The sequence below is a fragment of the Phalangium opilio genome, unplaced genomic scaffold (genome assembly GCF_054372755.1).
Source record: "Phalangium opilio isolate 3A_F unplaced genomic scaffold, DU_Popi_V2 ptg000092l_1, whole genome shotgun sequence".
NCBI lineage: Eukaryota > Metazoa > Arthropoda > Arachnida > Opiliones > Phalangiidae > Phalangium > Phalangium opilio.
The window spans coordinates 595,357-619,520 of NW_028324197.1; positions in this window are offsets into that span (position 1 = coordinate 595,357).

A 24,164-nucleotide genomic window follows, 5' to 3' on the forward strand; every position below is an offset into this window, starting at 1 on the left:
TTTAGGAACTGAGAAATCTGGGCTTTTGAAACCTAGTGTTTGGGGACTGAGAATATCTGGGCTTTTGAAACCTAGTGTTTGGGGACTGAGAATATCTGGGCTTTTGAAACCTAGTGTTTGGGGACTGAGAATATCTGGGCTTTTGAAACCTAGTGTTTGGGAACTGAGAATATCTGGGCTTTTGAAACCTAGTGTTTGGGAACTGAGAATATCTGGGTTTTTGAAACCTAGTGTTTGGGAACTGAGAATATCTGGGTTTTTGAAACCTAGTGTTTGGGAACTGAGAATATCTGGGTTTTTGAAACCTAGTGTTTGGGAACTGAGAATAACTGGGTTTTCGAAACCTAGTGTTTAGGAACTGAGAAATCTGGGCTTTTGAAACCTAGTGTTTGGGGACTGAGAATATCTGGGCTTTCGAAACCTAGTGTTTAGGAACTGAGAATATCTGGGTTTTCGAAACCTAGTGTTTAGGAACTGAGAATATCTGGGTTTTCGAAACCTAGTGTTTGGGAACTGAGAATATCTGGGTTTTTGAAACCTAGTGTTTGGGAACTGAGAATAACTGGGTTTTCGAAACCTAGTGTTTAGGAACTGAGAAATCTGGGTTTTTGAAACCTAGTGTTTGGGAACTGAGAATATCTGGGTTTTTGAAACCTAGTGTTTGGGAACTGAGAATATCTGGGCTTTTGAAACCTAGTGTTTGGGAACCAAGAATATCTGGGCTTTTGAAATCTAGTGTTTGGGAACCGAGAATAACTGGGTTTTCGAAACCTAGTGTTTGGGGACTGAGAATGTCTGGGTTTTTGAAACCTAGTGTTTGGGAACTGAGAATATCTGGGCTTTTGAAACCTAGTGTTTGGGAACCGAGAATATCTGGGCTTTTGAAACCTAGTGTTTGGGAACTGAGAATATCTGGGTTTTTGAAACCTAGTGTTTGGGAACTGAGAATATCTGGGCTTTTGAAACCTAGTGTTTGGGAACCGAGAATATCTGGGCTTTTGAAACCTAGTGTTTGGGAACCGAGAATAACTGGGTTTTCGAAACCTAGTGTTTGGGGACTGAGAATATCTGGGCTTTTGAAACCTAGTGTTTGGGAACTGAGAAATCTGGGCTTTTGAAACCTAGTATTTGGGAACTGAGAAATCTGTGCTTTTGAAACCTAGTGTTTAGGAACTGAGAATAACTGGGTTTTCGAAACCTAGTGTTTAGGAACTGAGAAATCTGGGCTTTCGAAACCTAGTGTTTGGGGACTGAGAATGTCTGGGTTTTTGAAACCTAGTGTTTGGGAACTGAGAATATCTGGGCTTTTGAAACCTAGTGTTTGGGAACCGAGAATATCTGGGCTTTTGAAACCTAGTGTTTGGGAACTGAGAATATCTGGGTTTTTGAAACCTAGTGTTTGGGAACTGAGAATATCTGGGCTTTTGAAACCTAGTGTTTGGGAACCGAGAATATCTGGGCTCTTGAAACCTAATGTTTGGGAACCGAGAATAACTGGGTTTTCGAAACCTAGTGTTTGGGGACTGAGAATATCTGGGCTTTCGAAACCTAGTGTTTGGGAACTGAGAAATCTGGGCTTTTGAAACCTAGTATTTGGGAACTGAGAAATCTGTGCTTTTGAAACCTAGTGTTTAGGAACTGAGAATAACTGGGTTTTCGAAACCTAGTGTTTAGGAACTGAGAAATCTGGGCTTTTGAAACCTAGTGTTTGGGGACTGAGAATATCTGGGCTTTTGAAACCTAGTGTTTGGGGACTGAGAATATCTGGGCTTTTGAAACCTAGTGTTTGGGAACTGAGAATATCTGGGCTTTTGAAACCTAGTGTTTGGGAACTGAGAATATCTGGGTTTTTGAAACCTAGTGTTTGGGAACTGAGAATATCTGGGTTTTTGAAACCTAGTGTTTGGGAACTGAGAATATCTGGGTTTTTGAAACCTAGTGTTTGGGAACTGAGAATAACTGGGTTTTCGAAACCTAGTGTTTAGGAACTGAGAAATCTGGGCTTTTGAAACCTAGTGTTTGGGGACTGAGAATATCTGGGCTTTCGAAACCTAGTGTTTAGGAACTGAGAATATCTGGGTTTTCGAAACCTAGTGTTTAGGAACTGAGAATATCTGGGTTTTCGAAACCTAGTGTTTGGGAACTGAGAATATCTGGGTTTTTGAAACCTAGTGTTTGGGAACTGAGAATAACTGGGTTTTCGAAACCTAGTGTTTAGGAACTGAGAAATCTGGGTTTTTGAAACCTAGTATTTGGGAACTGAGAAATCTGTGCTTTTGAAACCTAGTGTTTGGGAACCGAGAATAACTGGGTTTTCGAAACCTAGTGTTTGGGGACTGAGAATATCTGGGCTTTTGAAACCTAGTGTTTGGGAACTGAGAAATCTGGGCTTTTGAAACCTAGTATTTGGGAACTGAGAAATCTGTGCTTTTGAAACCTAGTGTTTAGGAACTGAGAATAACTGGGTTTTCGAAACCTAGTGTTTAGGAACTGAGAAATCTGGGCTTTCGAAACCTAGTGTTTGGGGACTGAGAATGTCTATGTTTTTGAAACCTAGTGTTTGGGAACTGAGAATATCTGGGCTTTTGAAACCTAGTGTTTGGGAACCGAGAATATCTGGGCTTTTGAAACCTAGTGTTTGGGAACTGAGAATATCTGGGTTTTTGAAACCTAGTGTTTGGGAACTGAGAATATCTGGGCTTTTGAAACCTAGTGTTTGGGAACCGAGAATATCTGGGCTCTTGAAACCTAATGTTTGGGAACCGAGAATAACTGGGTTTTCGAAACCTAGTGTTTGGGGACTGAGAATATCTGGGCTTTCGAAACCTAGTGTTTGGGAACTGAGAAATCTGGGCTTTTGAAACCTAGTATTTGGGAACTGAGAAATCTGTGCTTTTGAAACCTAGTGTTTAGGAACTGAGAATAACTGGGTTTTCGAAACCTAGTGTTTAGGAACTGAGAAATCTGGGCTTTTGAAACCTAGTGTTTGGGGACTGAGAATATCTTTGCTTTTGAAACCTAGTGTTTGGGGACTGAGAATATCTGGGCTTTTGAAACCTAGTGTTTGGGAACTGAGAATATCTGGGCTTTTGAAACCTAGTGTTTGGGAACTGAGAATATCTGGGTTTTTGAAACCTAGTGTTTGGGAACTGAGAATATCTGGGTTTTTGAAACCTAGTGTTTGGGAACTGAGAATATCTGGGTTTTTGAAACCTAGTGTTTGGGAACTGAGAATAACTGGGTTTTCGAAACCTAGTGTTTAGGAACTGAGAAATCTGGGCTTTTGAAACCTAGTGTTTGGGGACTGAGAATATCTGGGCTTTCGAAACCTAGTGTTTAGGAACTGAGAATATCTGGGTTTTCGAAACCTAGTGTTTAGGAACTGAGAATATCTGGGTTTTCGAAACCTAGTGTTTGGGAACTGAGAATATCTGGGTTTTTGAAACCTAGTGTTTGGGAACTGAGAATAACTGGGTTTTCGAAACCTAGTGTTTAGGAACTGAGAAATCTGGGTTTTTGAAACCTAGTGTTTGGGAACTGAGAATATCTGGGTTTTTGAAACCTAGTGTTTGGGAACTGAGAATATCTGGGCTTTTGAAACCTAGTGTTTGGGAACCAAGAATATCTGGGCTTTTGAAATCTAGTGTTTGGGAACCGAGAATAACTGGGTTTTCGAAACCTAGTGTTTGGGGACTGAGAATGTCTGGGTTTTTGAAACCTAGTGTTTGGGAACTGAGAATATCTGGGCTTTTGAAACCTAGTGTTTGGGAACCGAGAATATCTGGGCTTTTGAAACCTAGTGTTTGGGAACTGAGAATATCTGGGTTTTTGAAACCTAGTGTTTGGGAACTGAGAATATCTGGGCTTTTGAAACCTAGTGTTTGGGAACCGAGAATATCTGGGCTTTTGAAACCTAGTGTTTGGGAACCGAGAATAACTGGGTTTTCGAAACCTAGTGTTTGGGGACTGAGAATATCTGGGCTTTTGAAACCTAGTGTTTGGGAACTGAGAAATCTGGGCTTTTGAAACCTAGTATTTGGGAACTGAGAAATCTGTGCTTTTGAAACCTAGTGTTTAGGAACTGAGAATAACTGGGTTTTCGAAACCTAGTGTTTAGGAACTGAGAAATCTGGGCTTTCGAAACCTAGTGTTTGGGGACTGAGAATGTCTGGGTTTTTGAAACCTAGTGTTTGGGAACTGAGAATATCTGGGCTTTTGAAACCTAGTGTTTGGGAACCGAGAATATCTGGGCTTTTGAAACCTAGTGTTTGGGAACTGAGAATATCTGGGTTTTTGAAACCTAGTGTTTGGGAACTGAGAATATCTGGGCTTTTGAAACCTAGTGTTTGGGAACCGAGAATATCTGGGCTCTTGAAACCTAATGTTTGGGAACCGAGAATAACTGGGTTTTCGAAACCTAGTGTTTGGGGACTGAGAATATCTGGGCTTTCGAAACCTAGTGTTTGGGAACTGAGAAATCTGGGCTTTTGAAACCTAGTATTTGGGAACTGAGAAATCTGTGCTTTTGAAACCTAGTGTTTAGGAACTGAGAATAACTGGGTTTTCGAAACCTAGTGTTTAGGAACTGAGAAATCTGGGCTTTTGAAACCTAGTGTTTGGGGACTGAGAATATCTGGGCTTTTGAAACCTAGTGTTTGGGGACTGAGAATATCTGGGCTTTTGAAACCTAGTGTTTGGGAACTGAGAATATCTGGGCTTTTGAAACCTAGTGTTTAGGAACTGAGAATATCTGGGTTTTCGAAACCTAGTGTTTGGGAACTGAGAATATCTGGGTTTTTGAAACCTAGTGTTTGGGAACTGAGAATAACTGGGTTTTCGAAACCTAGTGTTTAGGAACTGAGAAATCTGGGTTTTTGAAACTTAGTGTTTGGGAACTGAGAATATCTGGGTTTTTGAAACCTAGTGTTTGGGAACTGAGAATATCTGGGCTTTTGAAACCTAGTGTTTGGGAACCAAGAATATCTGGGCTTTTGAAATCTAGTGTTTGGGAACCGAGAATAACTGGGTTTTCGAAACCTAGTGTTTGGGGACTGAGAATGTCTGGGTTTTTGAAACCTAGTGTTTGGGAACTGAGAATATCTGGGCTTTTGAAACCTAGTGTTTGGGAACCGAGAATATCTGGGCTTTTGAAACCTAGTGTTTGGGAACTGAGAATATCTGGGTTTTTGAAACCTAGTGTTTGGGAACTGAGAATATCTGGGCTTTTGAAACCTAGTGTTTGGGAACTGAGAATAACTGGGTTTTCGAAACCTAGTGTTTAGGAACTGAGAAATCTGGGTTTTTGAAACCTAGTGTTTGGGAACTGAGAATATCTGGGTTTTTGAAACCTAGTGTTTGGGAACTGAGAATATCTGGGCTTTTGAAACCTAGTGTTTGGGAACCAAGAATATCTGGGCTTTTGAAATCTAGTGTTTGGGAACCGAGAATAACTGGGTTTTCGAAACCTAGTGTTTGGGGACTGAGAATGTCTGGGTTTTTGAAACCTAGTGTTTGGGAACTGAGAATATCTGGGCTTTTGAAACCTAGTGTTTGGGAACCGAGAATATCTGGGCTTTTGAAACCTAGTGTTTGGGAACTGAGAATATCTGGGTTTTTGAAACCTAGTGTTTGGGAACTGAGAATATCTGGGCTTTTGAAACCTAGTGTTTGGGAACCGAGAATATCTGGGCTTTTGAAACCTAGTGTTTGGGAACCGAGAATAACTGGGTTTTCGAAACCTAGTGTTTGGGGACTGAGAATATCTGGGCTTTTGAAACCTAGTGTTTGGGAACTGAGAAATCTGGGCTTTTGAAACCTAGTATTTGGGAACTGAGAAATCTGTGCTTTTGAAACCTAGTGTTTAGGAACTGAGAATAACTGGGTTTTCGAAACCTAGTGTTTAGGAACTGAGAAATCTGGGCTTTCGAAACCTAGTGTTTGGGGACTGAGAATGTCTGGGTTTTTGAAACCTAGTGTTTGGGAACTGAGAATATCTGGGCTTTTGAAACCTAGTGTTTGGGAACCGAGAATATCTGGGCTTTTGAAACCTAGTGTTTGGGAACTGAGAATATCTGGGTTTTTGAAACCTAGTGTTTGGGAACTGAGAATATCTGGGCTTTTGAAACCTAGTGTTTGGGAACCGAGAATATCTGGGCTCTTGAAACCTAATGTTTGGGAACCGAGAATAACTGGGTTTTCGAAACCTAGTGTTTGGGGACTGAGAATATCTGGGCTTTCGAAACCTAGTGTTTGGGAACTGAGAAATCTGGGCTTTTGAAACCTAGTATTTGGGAACTGAGAAATCTGTGCTTTTGAAACCTAGTGTTTAGGAACTGAGAATAACTGGGTTTTCGAAACCTAGTGTTTAGGAACTGAGAAATCTGGGCTTTTGAAACCTAGTGTTTGGGGACTGAGAATATCTGGGCTTTTGAAACCTAGTGTTTGGGGACTGAGAATATCTGGGCTTTTGAAACCTAGTGTTTGGGAACTGAGAATATCTGGGCTTTTGAAACCTAGTGTTTAGGAACTGAGAATATCTGGGTTTTCGAAACCTAGTGTTTGGGAACTGAGAATATCTGGGTTTTTGAAACCTAGTGTTTGGGAACTGAGAATAACTGGGTTTTCGAAACCTAGTGTTTAGGAACTGAGAAATCTGGGTTTTTGAAACCTAGTGTTTGGGAACTGAGAATATCTGGGTTTTTGAAACCTAGTGTTTGGGAACTGAGAATATCTGGGCTTTTGAAACCTAGTGTTTGGGAACCAAGAATATCTGGGCTTTTGAAATCTAGTGTTTGGGAACCGAGAATAACTGGGTTTTCGAAACCTAGTGTTTGGGGACTGAGAATGTCTGGGTTTTTGAAACCTAGTGTTTGGGAACTGAGAATATCTGGGCTTTTGAAACCTAGTGTTTGGGAACCGAGAATATCTGGGCTTTTGAAACCTAGTGTTTGGGAACTGAGAATATCTGGGTTTTTGAAACCTAGTGTTTGGGAACTGAGAATATCTGGGCTTTTGAAACCTAGTGTTTGGGAACCGAGAATATCTGGGCTTTTGAAACCTAGTGTTTGGGAACCGAGAATAACTGGGTTTTCGAAACCTAGTGTTTGGGGACTGAGAATATCTGGGCTTTTGAAACCTAGTGTTTGGGAACTGAGAAATCTGGGCTTTTGAAACCTAGTATTTGGGAACTGAGAAATCTGTGCTTTTGAAACCTAGTGTTTAGGAACTGAGAATAACTGGGTTTTCGAAACCTAGTGTTTAGGAACTGAGAAATCTGGGCTTTCGAAACCTAGTGTTTGGGGACTGAGAATGTCTGGGTTTTTGAAACCTAGTGTTTGGGAACTGAGAATATCTGGGCTTTTGAAACCTAGTGTTTGGGAACCGAGAATATCTGGGTTTTTGAAACCTAGTGTTTGGGAACTGAGAATATCTGGGTTTTTGAAACCTAGTGTTTGGGAACTGAGAATATCTGGGCTTTTGAAACCTAGTGTTTGGGAACCGAGAATATCTGGGCTCTTGAAACCTAATGTTTGGGAACCGAGAATAACTGGGTTTTCGAAACCTAGTGTTTGGGGACTGAGAATATCTGGGCTTTCGAAACCTAGTGTTTGGGAACTGAGAAATCTGGGCTTTTGAAACCTAGTATTTGGGAACTGAGAAATCTGTGCTTTTGAAACCTAGTGTTTAGGAACTGAGAATAACTGGGTTTTCGAAACCTAGTGTTTAGGAACTGAGAAATCTGGGCTTTTGAAACCTAGTGTTTGGGGACTGAGAATATCTGGGCTTTTGAAACCTAGTGTTTGGGGACTGAGAATATCTGGGCTTTTGAAACCTAGTGTTTGGGAACTGAGAATATCTGGGCTTTTGAAACCTAGTGTTTGGGAACTGAGAATATCTGGGCTTTTGAAACCTAGTGTTTGGGAACTGAGAATATCTGGGTTTTTGAAACCTAGTGTTTGGGAACTGAGAATATCTGGGTTTTTGAAACCTAGTGTTTGGGAACTGAGAATAACTGGGTTTTCGAAACCTAGTGTTTAGGAACTGAGAAATCTGGGCTTTTGAAACCTAGTGTTTGGGGACTGAGAATATCTGGGCTTTCGAAACCTAGTGTTTAGGAACTGAGAATATCTGGGTTTTCGAAACCTAGTGTTTAGGAACTGAGAATATCTGGGTTTTCGAAACCTAGTGTTTGGGAACTGAGAATATCTGGGTTTTTGAAACCTAGTGTTTGGGAACTGAGAATAACTGGGTTTTCGAAACCTAGTGTTTAGGAACTGAGAAATCTGGGTTTTTGAAACCTAGTGTTTGGGGACTGAGAATATCTGGGCTTTCGAAACCTAGTGTTTAGGAACTGAGAATATCTGGGCTTTCGAAACCTAGTGTTTAGGAACTGAGAATATCTGGGTTTTCGAAACCTAGTGTTTTTCGAAACCTAGTGTTTAGGAACTGAGAATATCTGGGTTTTCGAAACCTAGTGTTTTTCGAAACCTAGTGTTTAGGAACTGAGAATATCTGGGCTTTTGAAACCTAGTGTTGGGAACTGAGAATAACTGGGTTTTTGAAACCTAGTGTTTGGGGACTGAGAATATCTGGGTTTTTGAAACCTAGTGTTTAGGAACTGAGAATATCTCGGCTTTTGAACTGAGAGTATCTCGGCTTTTGAACTGAGAATATCTCGGCTTTTGAAACCTAGTGTTTAGGAACTGAGAATATCTGGGCTTTTGAAACCTAGTGTTTAGGAACTGAGAATATCTGGGCTTTTGAAACCTAGTGTTTGGGAACTGAGAATATCTGGGTTTTTGAAACCTAGTGTTTGGGGACTGAGAATATCTCGGCTTTTGAAACCTAGTGTTTAGGAACTGAGTATATCTGGGTTTTCGAAACCTAGTGTTTAGGAACTGAGAATATCTCGGCTATTGAACTGAGAATATCTCGGCTTTTGAACTGAGAATATCTCGGCTTTTGAACTGAGAATATCTCGGCTTTTGAACTGAGAATATCTCGGCTTTTGAAACCTAGTGTTTAGGAACTGAGAATATCTGGGCTTTTGAAACCTAGTGTTTAGGAACTGAGAATATCTGGGCTTTTGAAACCTAGTGTTTGGGGACTGAGAATATCTGGGTTTTTGAAACCTAGTGTTTGGGAACTGAGAATAACTGGGTTTTCGAAACCTAGTGTTTAGGAACTGAGAAATCTGGGCTTTTGAAACCTAGTGTTAGGGTACTGAGAATATCTGGGCTTTTGAAACCTAGTGTTTAGGAACTGAGAATATCTGGGTTTTTGAAACCTAGTGTTTGGGAACTGAGAATATCTGGGCTTTTGAAACCTAGTGTTTGGGAACCGAGAATATCTGGGCTTTTGAAACCTAGTGTTTGGGAACCGAGAATAACTGGGTTTTCGAAACCTAGTGTTTGGGGACTGAGAATATCTGGGCTTTCGAAACCTAGTGTTTGGGAACTGAGAAATCTGGGCTTTTGAAACCTAGTATTTGGGAACTGAGAAATCTGTGCTTTTGAAACCTAGTGTTTAGGAACTGAGAATAACTGGGTTTTCGAAACCTAGTGTTTAGGAACTGAGAAATCTGGGCTTTTGAAAACTAGTGTTTGGGGACTGAGAATATCTGGGCTTTTGAAACCTAGTGTTTGGGGACTGAGAATATCTGGGCTTTTGAAACCTAGTGTTTGGGAACTGAGAATATCTGGGCTTTTGAAACCTAGTGTTTGGGAACTGAGAATATCTGGGTTTTTGAAACCTAGTGTTTGGGAACTGAGAATATCTGGGTTTTTGAAACCTAGTGTTTGGGAACTGAGAATATCTGGGTTTTTGAAACCTAGTGTTTGGGAACTGAGAATAACTGGGTTTTCGAAACCTAGTGTTTAGGAACTGAGAAATCTGGGCTTTTGAAACCTAGTGTTTGGGGACTGAGAATATCTGGGCTTTCGAAACCTAGTGTTTAGGAACTGAGAATATCTGGGTTTTCGAAACCTAGTGTTTAGGAACTGAGAATATCTGGGTTTTCGAAACCTAGTGTTTGGGAACTGAGAATATCTGGGTTTTTGAAACCTAGTGTTTGGGAACTGAGAATAACTGGGTTTTCGAAACCTAGTGTTTAGGAACTGAGAAATCTGGGTTTTTGAAACCTAGTGTTTGGGGACTGAGAATATCTGGGTTTTCGAAACCTAGTGTTTTTCGAAACCTAGTGTTTAGGAACTGAGAATATCTGGGCTTTTGAAACCTAGTGTTGGGAACTGAGAATAACTGGGTTTTTGAAACCTAGTGTTTGGGGACTGAGAATATCTGGATTTTTGAAACCTAGTGTTTGGGAACTGAGAATAACTGGGTTTTCGAAACCTAGTGTTTAGGAACGGAGAATATCTCGGCTTTTGAACTGAGAATATCTCGGCTTTTGAACTGAGAATATCTCGGCTTTTGAAACCTAGTGTTTAGGAACTGAGAATATCTGGGCTTTTGAAACCTAGTGTTTAGGAACTGAGAATATCTGGGCTTTTGAAACCTAGTGTTTGGGAACTGAGAATATCTGGGTTTTTGAAACCTAGTGTTTGGGGACTGAGAATATCTCGGCTTTTGAAACCTAGTGTTTAGGAACTGAGTATATCTGGGTTTTCGAAACCTAGTGTTTAGGAACTGAGAATATCTCGGCTATTGAACTGAGAATATCTCGGCTTTTGAACTGAGAATATCTCGGCTTTTGAACTGAGAATATCTCGGCTTTTGAACTGAGAATATCTCGGCTTTTGAAACCTAGTGTTTAGGAACTGAGAATATCTGGGCTTTTGAAACCTAGTGTTTGGGGACTGAGAATATCTGGGTTTTTGAAACCTAGTGTTTGGGAACTGAGAATAACTGGGTTTTCGAAACCTAGTGTTTAGGAACTGAGAAATCTGGGCTTTTGAAACATAGTGTTAGGGGACTGAGAATATCTGGGCTTTTGAAACCTAGTGTTTAGGAACTGAGAATATCTGGGCTTTTGAAACCTAGTGTTTAAAAACTAAGAAATCTGGGCTTTCGAAACCTAGTGTTGGGAACTGAGAATAACTGGGTTTTTGAAACCTAGTGTTTGGGGACTGAGAATATCTGGGTTTTTGAAACCTAGTGTTTGGGAACTGAGAATAACTGGGTTTTCGAAACCTAGTGTTTAGGAACTGAGTATATCTGGGTTTTCGAAACCTAGTGTTTAGGAACTGAGAATATCTCGGCTTTTGAACTGAGAATATCTCGGCGTTTGAAACCTAGTGTTTAGGAACTGAGAATATCTGGGCTTTTGAAACCTAGTGTTTAGGAACTGAGAATATCTCGGCTTTTGAACTGAGAATATCTCGGCTTTTGAAACCTAGTGTTTAGGATCTGAGAATATCTGGGCTTTTGAAACCTAGTGTTTGGGAACTGAGAATATCTGGGTTTTTGAAACCTAGTGTTTTGGGACTGAGAATATCTCGGCTTTTGAAACCTAGTGTTTAGGAACTGAGAATATCTGGGCTTTTGAAACCTAGTGTTTGGGAACTGAGAATATCTGGGTTTTTGAAACCTAGTGTTTGGGGACTGAGAATATCTGGGTTTTTGAAACCTAGTGTTTAGGAACTGAGAATATCTGGGTTTTCGAAACCTAGTGTTTAGGAACTGAGAATATCTGGGTTTTCGAAACCTAGTGTTTAGGAACTGAGAATATCTGGGTTTTTGAAACCTAGTGTTTGGGAACTGAGAATAACTGGGTTTTCGAAACCTAGTGTTTAGGAACTGAGAAATCTGGGCTTTTGAAACCTAGTGTTAGGGGACTGAGAATATCTGGGCTTTTGAAACCTAGTGTTTAGGAACTGAGAATATCTGGGCTTTTGAAACCTAGTGTTTAAAAACTAAGAAATCTGGGCTTTCGAAACCTAGTGTTGGGAGCTGAGAATAACTGGGTTTTTGAAACCTAGTGTTTGGGGACTGAGAATATCTGGGTTTTTGAAACCTAGTGTTTGGGAACTGAGAATAACTGGGTTTTCGAAACCTAGTGTTTAGGAACTGAGTATATCTGGGTTTTCGAAACCTAGTGTTTAGGAACTGAGAATATCTCGGCTTTTGAACTGAGAATATCTCGGCGTTTGAAACCTAGTGTTTAGGAACTGAGAATATCTGGGCTTTTGAAACCTAGTGTTTAGGAACTGAGAATATCTCGGCTTTTGAACTGAGAATATCTCGGCTTTTGAAACCTAGTGTTTAGGATCAGAGTATCTGGGCTTTTGAAACCTAGTGTTTGGGAACTGAGAATATCTGGGTTTTTGAAACCTAGTGTTTTGGGACTGAGAATATCTCGGCTTTTGAAACCTAGTGTTTAGGAACTGAGTATATCTGGGTTTTCGAAACCTAGTGTTTAGGAACTGAGAATATCTCGGCTTTTGAACTGAGAATATCTCGGCTTTTGAAACCTAGTGTTTAGGAACTGAGAATATCTGGGCTTTTGAAACCTAGTGTTTGGGAACTGAGAATATCTGGGTTTTTGAAACCTAGTGTTTGGGGACTGAGAATATCTGGGTTTTTGAAACCTAGTGTTTAGGAACTGAGAATATCTGGGTTTTCGAAACCTAGTGTTTAGGAACTGAGAATATCTGGGTTTTCGAAACCTAGTGTTTAGGAACTGAGAATATCTGGGTTTTTGAAACCTAGTGTTTAGGAACTGAGAATATCTGGGTTTTCGAAACCTAGTGTTTAGGAACTGAGAATATCTGGGTTTTTGAAACCTAGTGTTTGGGGTTGAGAATATCTGGGTTTTTGAAACCTAGTGTTTGGGCACTGAGAATATCTGGGTTTTTGAAACCTAGTGTTTAGGAACTGAGAATATCTGGGTTTTCAAAACCTAGTGTTTAGGAACTGAGAATATCTGGGCTTTTGAAACCTAGTGTTTGGGAACTGAGAATATCTGGGTTTTTGAAACCTAGTGTTTGGGGACTGAGAATATCTCGGCTTTTGAAACCTAGTGTTTAGGAACTGAGTATATCTGGGTTTTCGAAACCTAGTGTTTAGGAACTGAGAATATCTCGGCTATTGAACTGAGAATATCTCGGCTTTTGAACTGAGAATATCTCGGCTTTTGAACTGAGAATATCTCGGCTTTTGAACTGAGAATATCTCGGCTTTTGAAACCTAGTGTTTAGGAACTGAGAATATCTGGGCTTTTGAAACCTAGTGTTTGGGGACTGAGAATATCTGGGTTTTTGAAACCTAGTGTTTGGGAACTGAGAATAACTGGGTTTTCGAAACCTAGTGTTTAGGAACTGAGAAATCTGGGCTTTTGAAACCTAGTGTTAGGGGACTGAGAATATCTGGGCTTTTGAAACCTAGTGTTTAGGAACTGAGAATATCTGGGTTTTTGAAACCTAGTGTTTGGGAACTGAGAATATCTGGGCTTTTGAAACCTAGTGTTTGGGAACCGAGAATATCTGGGCTTTTGAAACCTAGTGTTTGGGAACCGAGAATAACTGGGTTTTCGAAACCTAGTGTTTGGGGACTGAGAATATCTGGGCTTTCGAAACCTAGTGTTTGGGAACTGAGAAATCTGGGCTTTTGAAACCTAGTATTTGGGAACTGAGAAATCTGTGCTTTTGAAACCTAGTGTTTAGGAACTGAGAATAACTGGGTTTTCGAAACCTAGTGTTTAGGAACTGAGAAATCTGGGCTTTTGAAACCTAGTGTTTGGGGACTGAGAATATCTGGGCTTTTGAAACCTAGTGTTTGGGGACTGAGAATATCTGGGCTTTTGAAACCTAGTGTTTGGGAACTGAGAATATCTGGGCTTTTGAAACCTAGTGTTTGGGAACTGAGAATATCTGGGTTTTTGAAACCTAGTGTTTGGGAACTGAGAATATCTGGGTTTTTGAAACCTAGTGTTTGGGAACTGAGAATATCTGGGTTTTCGAAACCTAGTGTTTGGGAACTGAGAATAACTGGGTTTTCGAAACCTAGTGTTTAGGAACTGAGAAATCTGGGCTTTTGAAACCTAGTGTTTGGGGACTGAGAATATCTGGGCTTTCGAAACCTAGTGTTTAGGAACTGAGAATATCTGGGTTTTCGAAACCTAGTGTTTAGGAACTGAGAATATCTGGGTTTTCGAAACCTAGTGTTTGGGAACTGAGAATATCTGGGTTTTTGAAACCTAGTGTTTGGGAACTGAGAATAACTGGGTTTTCGAAACCTAGTGTTTAGGAACTGAGAAATCTTGGTTTTTGAAACCTAGTGTTTGGGGACTGAGAATATCTGGGCTTTCGAAACCTAGTGTTTAGGAACTGAGAATATCTGGGTTTTCGAAACCTAGTGTTTTTCGTACCTAGTGTTTAGGAACTGAGAATATCTGGGTTTTCGAAACCTAGTGTTTTTCGAAACCTAGTGTTTAGAAACTAAGAAATCTGGGCTTTCGAAACCTAGTGTTGGGAACTGAGAATAACTGGGTTTTTGAAACCTAGTGTTTGGGGACTGAGAATATCTGGGTTTTTGAAACCTAGTGTTTGGGAACTGAGAATAACTGGGTTTTCGAAACCTAGTGTTTAGGAACTGAGTATATCTGGGTTTTCGAAACCTAGTGTTTAGGAACTGAGAATATCTCGGCTTTTGAACTGAGAATATCTCGGCGTTTGAAACCTAGTGTTTAGGAACTGAGAATATCTGGGCTTTTGAAACCTAGTGTTTAGGAACTGAGAATATCTCGGGTTTTGAACTGAGAATATCTCGGCTTTTGAAACCTAGTGTTTAGGATCTGAGAATATCTCGGCTTTTGAAACCTAGTGTTTAGGAACTGAGAATATCTGGGCTTTTGAAACCTAGTGTTTGGGAACTGAGAATATCTGGGTTTTTGAAACCTAGTGTTTGGGGACTGAGAATATCTGGGTTTTTGAAACCTAGTGTTTAGGAACTGAGAATATCTGGGTTTTCGAAACCTAGTGTTTAGGAACTGAGAATATCTGGGTTTTCGAAACCTAGTGTTTAGGAACTGAGAATATCTGGGTTTTTGAAACCTAGTGTTTGGGAACTGAGAATAACTGGGTTTTCGAAACCTAGTGTTTAGGAACTGAGAAATCTGGGCTTTTGAAACCTAGTGTTAGGGGACTGAGAATATCTGGGCTTTTGAAACCTAGTGTTTAGGAACTGAGAATATCTGGGCTTTTGAAACCTAGTGTTTAAAAACTAAGAAATCTGGGCTTTCGAAACCTAGTGTTGGGAGCTGAGAATAACTGGGTTTTTGAAACCTAGTGTTTGGGGACTGAGAATATCTGGGTTTTTGAAACCTAGTGTTTGGGAACTGAGAATAACTGGGTTTTCGAAACCTAGTGTTTAGGAACTGAGTATATCTGGGTTTTCGAAACCTAGTGTTTAGGAACTGAGAATATCTCGGCTTTTGAACTGAGAATATCTCGGCGTTTGAAACCTAGTGTTTAGGAACTGAGAATATCTGGGCTTTTGAAACCTAGTGTTTAGGAACTGAGAATATCTCGGCTTTTGAACTGAGAATATCTCGGCTTTTGAAACCTAGTGTTTAGGATCAGAGTATCTGGGCTTTTGAAACCTAGTGTTTGGGAACTGAGAATATCTGGGTTTTTGAAACCTAGTGTTTTGGGACTGAGAATATCTCGGCTTTTGAAACCTAGTGTTTAGGAACTGAGTATATCTGGGTTTTCGAAACCTAGTGTTTAGGAACTGAGAATATCTCGGCTTTTGAACTGAGAATATCTCGGCTTTTGAAACCTAGTGTTTAGGAACTGAGAATATCTGGGCTTTTGAAACCTAGTGTTTGGGAACTGAGAATATCTGGGTTTTTGAAACCTAGTGTTTGGGGACTGAGAATATCTGGGTTTTTGAAACCTAGTGTTTAGGAACTGAGAATATCTGGGTTTTCGAAACCTAGTGTTTAGGAACTGAGAATATCTGGGTTTTCGAAACCTAGTGTTTAGGAACTGAGAATATCTGGGTTTTTGAAACCTAGTGTTTAGGAACTGAGAATATCTGGGTTTTCGAAACCTAGTGTTTAGGAACTGAGAATATCTGGGTTTTTGAAACCTAGTGTTTGGGGTTGAGAATATCTGGGTTTTTGAAACCTAGTGTTTGGGCACTGAGAATATCTGGGTTTTTGAAACCTAGTGTTTAGGAACTGAGAATATCTGGGTTTTCAAAACCTAGTGTTTAGGAACTGAGAATATCTGGGCTTTTGAAACCTAGTGTTTGGGAACTGAGAATATCTGGGTTTTTGAAACCTAGTGTTTGGGGACTGAGAATATCTCGGCTTTTGAAACCTAGTGTTTAGGAACTGAGTATATCTGGGTTTTCGAAACCTAGTGTTTAGGAACTGAGAATATCTCGGCTATTGAACTGAGAATATCTCGGCTTTTGAACTGAGAATATCTCGGCTTTTGAACTGAGAATATCTCGGCTTTTGAACTGAGAATATCTCGGCTTTTGAAACCTAGTGTTTAGGAACTGAGAATATCTGGGCTTTTGAAACCTAGTGTTTGGGGACTGAGAATATCTGGGTTTTTGAAACCTAGTGTTTGGGAACTGAGAATAACTGGGTTTTCGAAACCTAGTGTTTAGGAACTGAGAAATCTGGGCTTTTGAAACCTAGTGTTAGGGGACTGAGAATATCTGGGCTTTTGAAACCTAGTGTTTAGGAACTGAGAATATCTGGGTTTTTGAAACCTAGTGTTTGGGAACTGAGAATATCTGGGCTTTTGAAACCTAGTGTTTGGGAACCGAGAATATCTGGGCTTTTGAAACCTAGTGTTTGGGAACCGAGAATAACTGGGTTTTCGAAACCTAGTGTTTGGGGACTGAGAATATCTGGGCTTTCGAAACCTAGTGTTTGGGAACTGAGAAATCTGGGCTTTTGAAACCTAGTATTTGGGAACTGAGAAATCTGTGCTTTTGAAACCTAGTGTTTAGGAACTGAGAATAACTGGGTTTTCGAAACCTAGTGTTTAGGAACTGAGAAATCTGGGCTTTTGAAACCTAGTGTTTGGGGACTGAGAATATCTGGGCTTTTGAAACCTAGTGTTTGGGGACTGAGAATATCTGGGCTTTTGAAACCTAGTGTTTGGGAACTGAGAATATCTGGGCTTTTGAAACCTAGTGTTTGGGAACTGAGAATATCTGGGTTTTTGAAACCTAGTGTTTGGGAACTGAGAATATCTGGGTTTTTGAAACCTAGTGTTTGGGAACTGAGAATATCTGGGTTTTCGAAACCTAGTGTTTGGGAACTGAGAATAACTGGGTTTTCGAAACCTAGTGTTTAGGAACTGAGAAATCTGGGCTTTTGAAACCTAGTGTTTGGGGACTGAGAATATCTGGGCTTTCGAAACCTAGTGTTTAGGAACTGAGAATATCTGGGTTTTCGAAACCTAGTGTTTAGGAACTGAGAATATCTGGGTTTTCGAAACCTAGTGTTTGGGAACTGAGAATATCTGGGTTTTTGAAACCTAGTGTTTGGGAACTGAGAATAACTGGGTTTTCGAAACCTAGTGTTTAGGAACTGAGAAATCTTGGTTTTTGAAACCTAGTGTTTGGGGACTGAGAATATCTGGGCTTTCGAAACCTAGTGTTTAGGAACTGAGAATATCTGGGTTTTCGAAACCTAGTGTTTTTCGTACCTAGTGTTTAGGAACTGAGAATATCTGGGTTTTCGAAACCTAGTGTTTTTCGAAACCTAGTGTTTAGAAACTAAGAAATCTGGGCTTTCGAAACCTAGTGTTGGGAACTGAGAATAACTGGGTTTTTGAAACCTAGTGTTTGGGGACTGAGAATATCTGGGTTTTTGAAACCTAGTGTTTGGGAACTGAGAATAACTGGGTTTTCGAAACCTAGTGTTTAGGAACTGAGTATATCTGGGTTTTCGAAACCTAGTGTTTAGGAACTGAGAATATCTCGGCTTTTGAACTGAGAATATCTCGGCGTTTGAAACCTAGTGTTTAGGAACTGAGAATATCTGGGCTTTTGAAACCTAGTGTTTAGGAACTGAGAATATCTCGGGTTTTGAACTGAGAATATCTCGGCTTTTGAAACCTAGTGTTTAGGATCTGAGAATATCTCGGCTTTTGAAACCTAGTGTTTAGGAACTGAGAATATCTGGGCTTTTGAAACCTAGTGTTTGGGAACTGAGAATATCTGGGTTTTTGAAACCTAGTGTTTGGGGACTGAGAATATCTGGGTTTTTGAAACCTAGTGTTTAGGAACTGAGAATATCTGGGTTTTCGAAACCTAGTGTTTAGGAACTGAGAATATCTGGGTTTTCGAAACCTAGTGTTTAGGAACTGAGAATATCTGGGTTTTTGAAACCTAGTGTTTAGGAACTGAGAATATCTGGGTTTTCAAAACCTAGTGTTTAGGAACTGAGAATATCTGGGCTTTTGAAACCTAGTGTTTGGGAACTGAGAATATCTGGGTTTTTGAAACCTAGTGTTTGGGGACTGAGAATATCTCGGCTTTTGAAACCTAGTGTTTAGGAACTGAGTATATCTGGGTTTTCGAAACCTAGTGTTTAGGAACTGAGAATATCTCGGCTATTGAACTGAGAATATCTCGGCTTTTGAACTGAGAATATCTCGGCTTTTGAACTGAGAATATCTCGGCTTTTGAACTGAGAATATCTCGGCTTTTGAACTGAGAATATCTCGGCTTTTGAACTGAGAATATCTCGGCTTTTGAAACCTAGTGTTTAGGAACTGAGAATATCTGGGCTTTTGAAACCTAGTGTTTGGGGACTGAGAATATCTGGGTTTTCGAAACCTAGTGTTTAGGAACTGAGAATATCTCGGCTATTGAACTGAGAATATCTCGGCTTTTGAACTGAGAATATCTCGGCTTTTGAACTGAGAATATCTCGGCTTTTGAACTGAGAATATCTCGGCTTTTGAACTGAGAATATCTCGGCTTTTGAACTGAGAATATCTCGGCTTTTGAAACCTAGTGTTTAGGAACTGAGAATATCTGGGCTTTTGAAACCTAGTGTTTGGGGACTGAGAATATCTGGGTTTTTGAAACCTAGTGTTTGGGAACTGAGAATAACTGGGTTTTCGAAACCTAGTGTTTAGGAACTGAGAAATCTGGGCTTTTGAAACCTAGTGTTAGGGGACTGAGAATATCTGGGCTTTTGAAACCTAGTGTTTAGGAACTGAGAATATCTGGGTTTTTGAAACCTAGTGTTTGGGAACTGAGAATATCTGGGCTTTTGAAACCTAGTGTTTGGGAACCGAGAATATCTGGGCTTTTGAAACCTAGTGTTTGGGAACCGAGAATAACTGGGTTTTCGAAACCTAGTGTTTGGGGACTGAGAATATCTGGGCTTTCGAAACCTAGTGTTTGGGAACTGAGAAATCTGGGCTTTTGAAACCTAGTATTTGGGAACTGAGAAATCTGTGCTTTTGAAACCTAGTGTTTAGGAACTGAGAATAACTGGGTTTTCGAAACCTAGTGTTTAGGAACTGAGAAATCTGGGCTTTTGAAACCTAGTGTTTGGGGACTGAGAATATCTGGGCTTTTGAAACCTAGTGTTTGGGGACTGAGAATATCTGGGCTTTTGAAACCTAGTGTTTGGGAACTGAGAATATCTGGGCTTTTGAAACCTAGTGTTTGGGAACTGAGAATATCTGGGTTTTTGAAACCTAGTGTTTGGGAACTGAGAATATCTGGGTTTTTGAAACCTAGTGTTTGGGAACTGAGAATATCTGGGTTTTCGAAACCTAGTGTTTGGGAACTGAGAATAACTGGGTTTTCGAAACCTAGTGTTTAGGAACTGAGAAATCTGGGCTTTTGAAACCTAGTGTTTGGGGACTGAGAATATCTGGGCTTTCGAAACCTAGTGTTTAGGAACTGAGAATATCTGGGTTTTCGAAACCTAGTGTTTAGGAACTGAGAATATCTGGGTTTTCGAAACCTAGTGTTTGGGAACTGAGAATATCTGGGTTTTTGAAACCTAGTGTTTGGGAACTGAGAATAACTGGGTTTTCGAAACCTAGTGTTTAGGAACTGAGAAATCTGGGTTTTTGAAACCTAGTGTTTGGGGACTGAGAATATCTGGGCTTTCGAAACCTAGTGTTTAGGAACTGAGAATATCTGGGTTTTCGAAACCTAGTGTTTTTCGAAACCTAGTGTTTAGGAACTGAGAATATCTGGGTTTTCGAAACCTAGTGTTTTTCGAAACCTAGTGTTTAGAAACTAAGAAATCTGGGCTTTCGAAACCTAGTGTTGGGAACTGAGAATAACTGGGTTTTTGAAACCTAGTGTTTGGGGACTGAGAATATCTGGGTTTTTGAAACCTAGTGTTTGGGAACTGAGAATAACTGGGTTTTCGAAACCTAGTGTTTGGGAACTGAGAATAACTGGGTTTTCGAAACCTAGTGTTTAGGAACTGAGTATATCTGGGTTTTCGAAACCTAGTGTTTAGGAACTGAGAATATCTCGGCTTTTGAACTGAGAATATCTCGGCGTTTGAAACCTAGTGTTTAGGAACTGAGAATATCTGGGCTTTTGAAACCTAGTGTTTAGGAACTGAGAATATCTCGGCTTTTGAACTGAGAATATCTCGGCTTTTGAAACCTAGTGTTTAGGATCTGAGAATATCTCGGCTTTTGAAACCTAGTGTTTAGGAACTGAGAATATCTGGGCTTTTGAAACCTAGTGTTTGGGAACTGAGAATATCTGGGTTTTTGAAACCTAGTGTTTGGGGACTGAGAATATCTGGGTTTTTGAAACCTAGTGTTTAGGAACTGAGAATATCTGGGTTTTCGAAACCTAGTGTTTAGGAACTGAGAATATCTGGGTTTTCGAAACCTAGTGTTTAGGAACTGAGAATATCTGGGTTTTTGAAACCTAGTGTTTAGGAACTGAGAATATCTGGGTTTTCAAAACCTAGTGTTTAGGAACTGAGAATATCTGGGCTTTTGAAACCTAGTGTTTGGGAACTGAGAATATCTGGGTTTTTGAAACCTAGTGTTTAGGAACTGAGTATATCTGGGTTTTCGAAACCTAGTGTTTAGGAACTGAGAATATCTCGGCTATTGAACTGAGAATATCTCGGCTTTTGAACTGAGAATATCTCGGCTTTTGAACTGAGAATATCTCGGCTTTTGAACTGAGAATATCTCGGCTTTTGAACTGAGAATATCTCGGCTTTTGAAACCTAGTGTTTAGGAACTGAGAATATCTGGGCTTTTGAAACCTAGTGTTTGGGGACTGAGAATATCTGGGTTTTCGAAACCTAGTGTTTAGGAACTGAGAATATCTCGGCTATTGAACTGAGAATATCTCGGCTTTTGAACTGAGAATATCTCGGCTTTTGAACTGAGAATATCTCGGCTTTTGAACTGAGAATATCTCGGCTTTTGAACTGAGAATATCTCGGCTTTTGAACTGAGAATATCTCGGCTTTTGAAACCTAGTGTTTAGGAACTGAGAATATCTGGGCTTTTGAAACCTAGTGTTTGGGGACTGAGAATATCTGGGTTTTTGAAACCTAGTGTTTGGGAACTGAGAATAACTGGGTTTTCGAAACCTAGTGTTTAGGAACTGAGAAATCTGGGCTTTTGAAACCTAGTGTTAGGGGACTGAGAATATCTGGGCTTTTGAAACCTAGTGTTTAGGAACTGAGAATATCTGGGTTTTTGAAACCTAGTGTTTGGGAACTGAGAATATCTGGGCTTTTGAAACCTAGTGTTTGGGAACCGAGAATATCTGGGCTTTTGAAACCTAGTGTTTGGGAACCGAGAATAACTGGGTTTTCGAAACCTAGTGTTTGGGGACTGAGAATATCTGGGCTTTCGAAACCTAGTGTTTGGGAACTGAGAAATCTGGGCTTTTGAAACCTAGTATTTGGGAACTGAGAAATCTGTGCTTTTGAAACCTAGTGTTTAGGAACTGAGAATAACTGGGTTTTCGAAACCTTGTGTTTAGGAACTGAGAAATCTGGGCTTTTGAAACCTAGTGTTTGGGGACTGAGAATATCTGGGCTTTTGAAACCTAGTGTTTGGGGACTGAGAATATCTGGGCTTTTGAAACCTAGTGTTTGGGAACTGAGAATATCTGGGCTTTTGAAACCTAGTGTTTGGGAACTGAGAATATCTGGGTTTTTGAAACCTAGTGTTTGGGAACTGAGAATATCTGGGTTTTTGAAACCTAGTGTTTGGGAACTGAGAATATCTGGGTTTTCGAAACCTAGTGTTTGGGAACTGAGAATAACTGGGTTTTCGAAACCTAGTGTTTAGGAACTGAGAAATCTGGGCTTTTGAAACCTAGTGTTTGGGGACTGAGAATATCTGGGCTTTCGAAACCTAGTGTTTAGGAACTGAGAATATCTGGGTTTTCGAAACCTAGTGTTTAGGAACTGAGAATATCTGGGTTTTCGAAACCTAGTGTTTGGGAACTGAGAATATCTGGGTTTTTGAAACCTAGTGTTTGGGAACTGAGAATAACTGGGTTTTCGAAACCTAGTGTTTAGGAACTGAGAAATCTGGGTTTTTGAAACCTAGTGTTTGGGGACTGAGAATATCTATGCTTTCGAAACCTAGTGTTTAGGAACTGAGAATATCTGGGTTTTCGAAACCTAGTGTTTTTCGAAACCTAGTGTTTAGGAACTGAGAATATCTGGGTTTTCGAAACCTAGTGTTTTTCGAAACCTAGTGTTTAGAAACTAAGAAATCTGGGCTTTCGAAACCTAGTGTTGGGAACTGAGAATAACTGGGTTTTTGAAACCTAGTGTTTGGGGACTGAGAATATCTGGGTTTTTGAAACCTAGTGTTTGGGAACTGAGAATAACTGGGTTTTCGAAACCTAGTGTTTAGGAACTGAGTATATCTGGGTTTTCGAAACCTAGTGTTTAGGAACTGAGAATATCTCGGCTTTTGAACTGAGAATATCTCGGCGTTTGAAACCTAGTGTTTAGGAACTGAGAATATCTGGGCTTTTGAAACCTAGTGTTTAGGAACTGAGAATATCTCGGCTTTTGAAACCTAGTGTTTAGGATCTGAGAATATCTGGGCTTTTGAAACCTAGTGTTTAGGAACTGAGAAATCTGGGTTTTTGAAACCTAGTGTTTGGGGACTGAGAATATCTCGGCTTTTGAAACCTAGTGTTTAGGAACTGAGAATATCTGGGCTTTTGAAACCTAGTGTTTGGGGACTGAGAATATCTGGGTTTTCGAAACCTAGTGTTTAGGAACTGAGAATATCTCGGCTATTGAACTGAGAATATCTCGGCTTTTGAACTGAGAATATCTCGGCTTTTGAACTGAGAATATCTCGGCTTTTGAACTGAGAATATCTCGGCTTTTGAACTGAGAATATCTCGGCTTTTGAAACCTAGTGTTTAGGAACTGAGAATATCTGGGCTTTTGAAACCTAGTGTTTGGGGACTGAGAATATCTGGGTTTTTGAAACCTAGTGTTTGGGAACTGAGAATAACTGGGTTTTCGAAACCTAGTGTTTAGGAACTGAGAAATCTGGGCTTTTGAAACCTAGTGTTAGGGGACTGAGAATATCTGGGCTTTTGAAACCTAGTGTTTAGGAACTGAGAATATCTGGGTTTTTGAAACCTAGTGTTTGGGAACTGAGAATATCTGGGCTTTTGAAACCTAGTGTTTGGGAACCGAGAATATCTGGGCTTTTGAAACCTAGTGTTTGGGAACCGAGAATAACTGGGTTTTCGAAACCTAGTGTTTGGGGACTGAGAATATCTGGGCTTTCGAAACCTAGTGTTTGGGAACTGAGAAATCTGGGCTTTTGAAACCTAGTATTTGGGAACTGAGAAATCTGTGCTTTTGAAACCTAGTGTTTAGGAACTGAGAATAACTGGGTTTTCGAAACCTAGTGTTTAGGAACTGAGAAATCTGGGCTTTTGAAACCTAGTGTTTGGGGACTGAGAATATCTGGGCTTTTGAAACCTAGTGTTTGGGGACTGAGAATATCTGGGCTTTTGAAACCTAGTGTTTGGGAACTGAGAATATCTGGGCTTTTGAAACCTAGTGTTTGGGAACTGAGAATATCTGGGTTTTTGAAACCTAGTGTTTGGGAACTGAGAATATCTGGGTTTTTGAAACCTAGTGTTTGGGAACTGAGAATATCTGGGTTTTCGAAACCTAGTGTTTGGGAACTGAGAAATCTGGGCTTTTGAAACCTAGTGTTTAGGAACTGAGA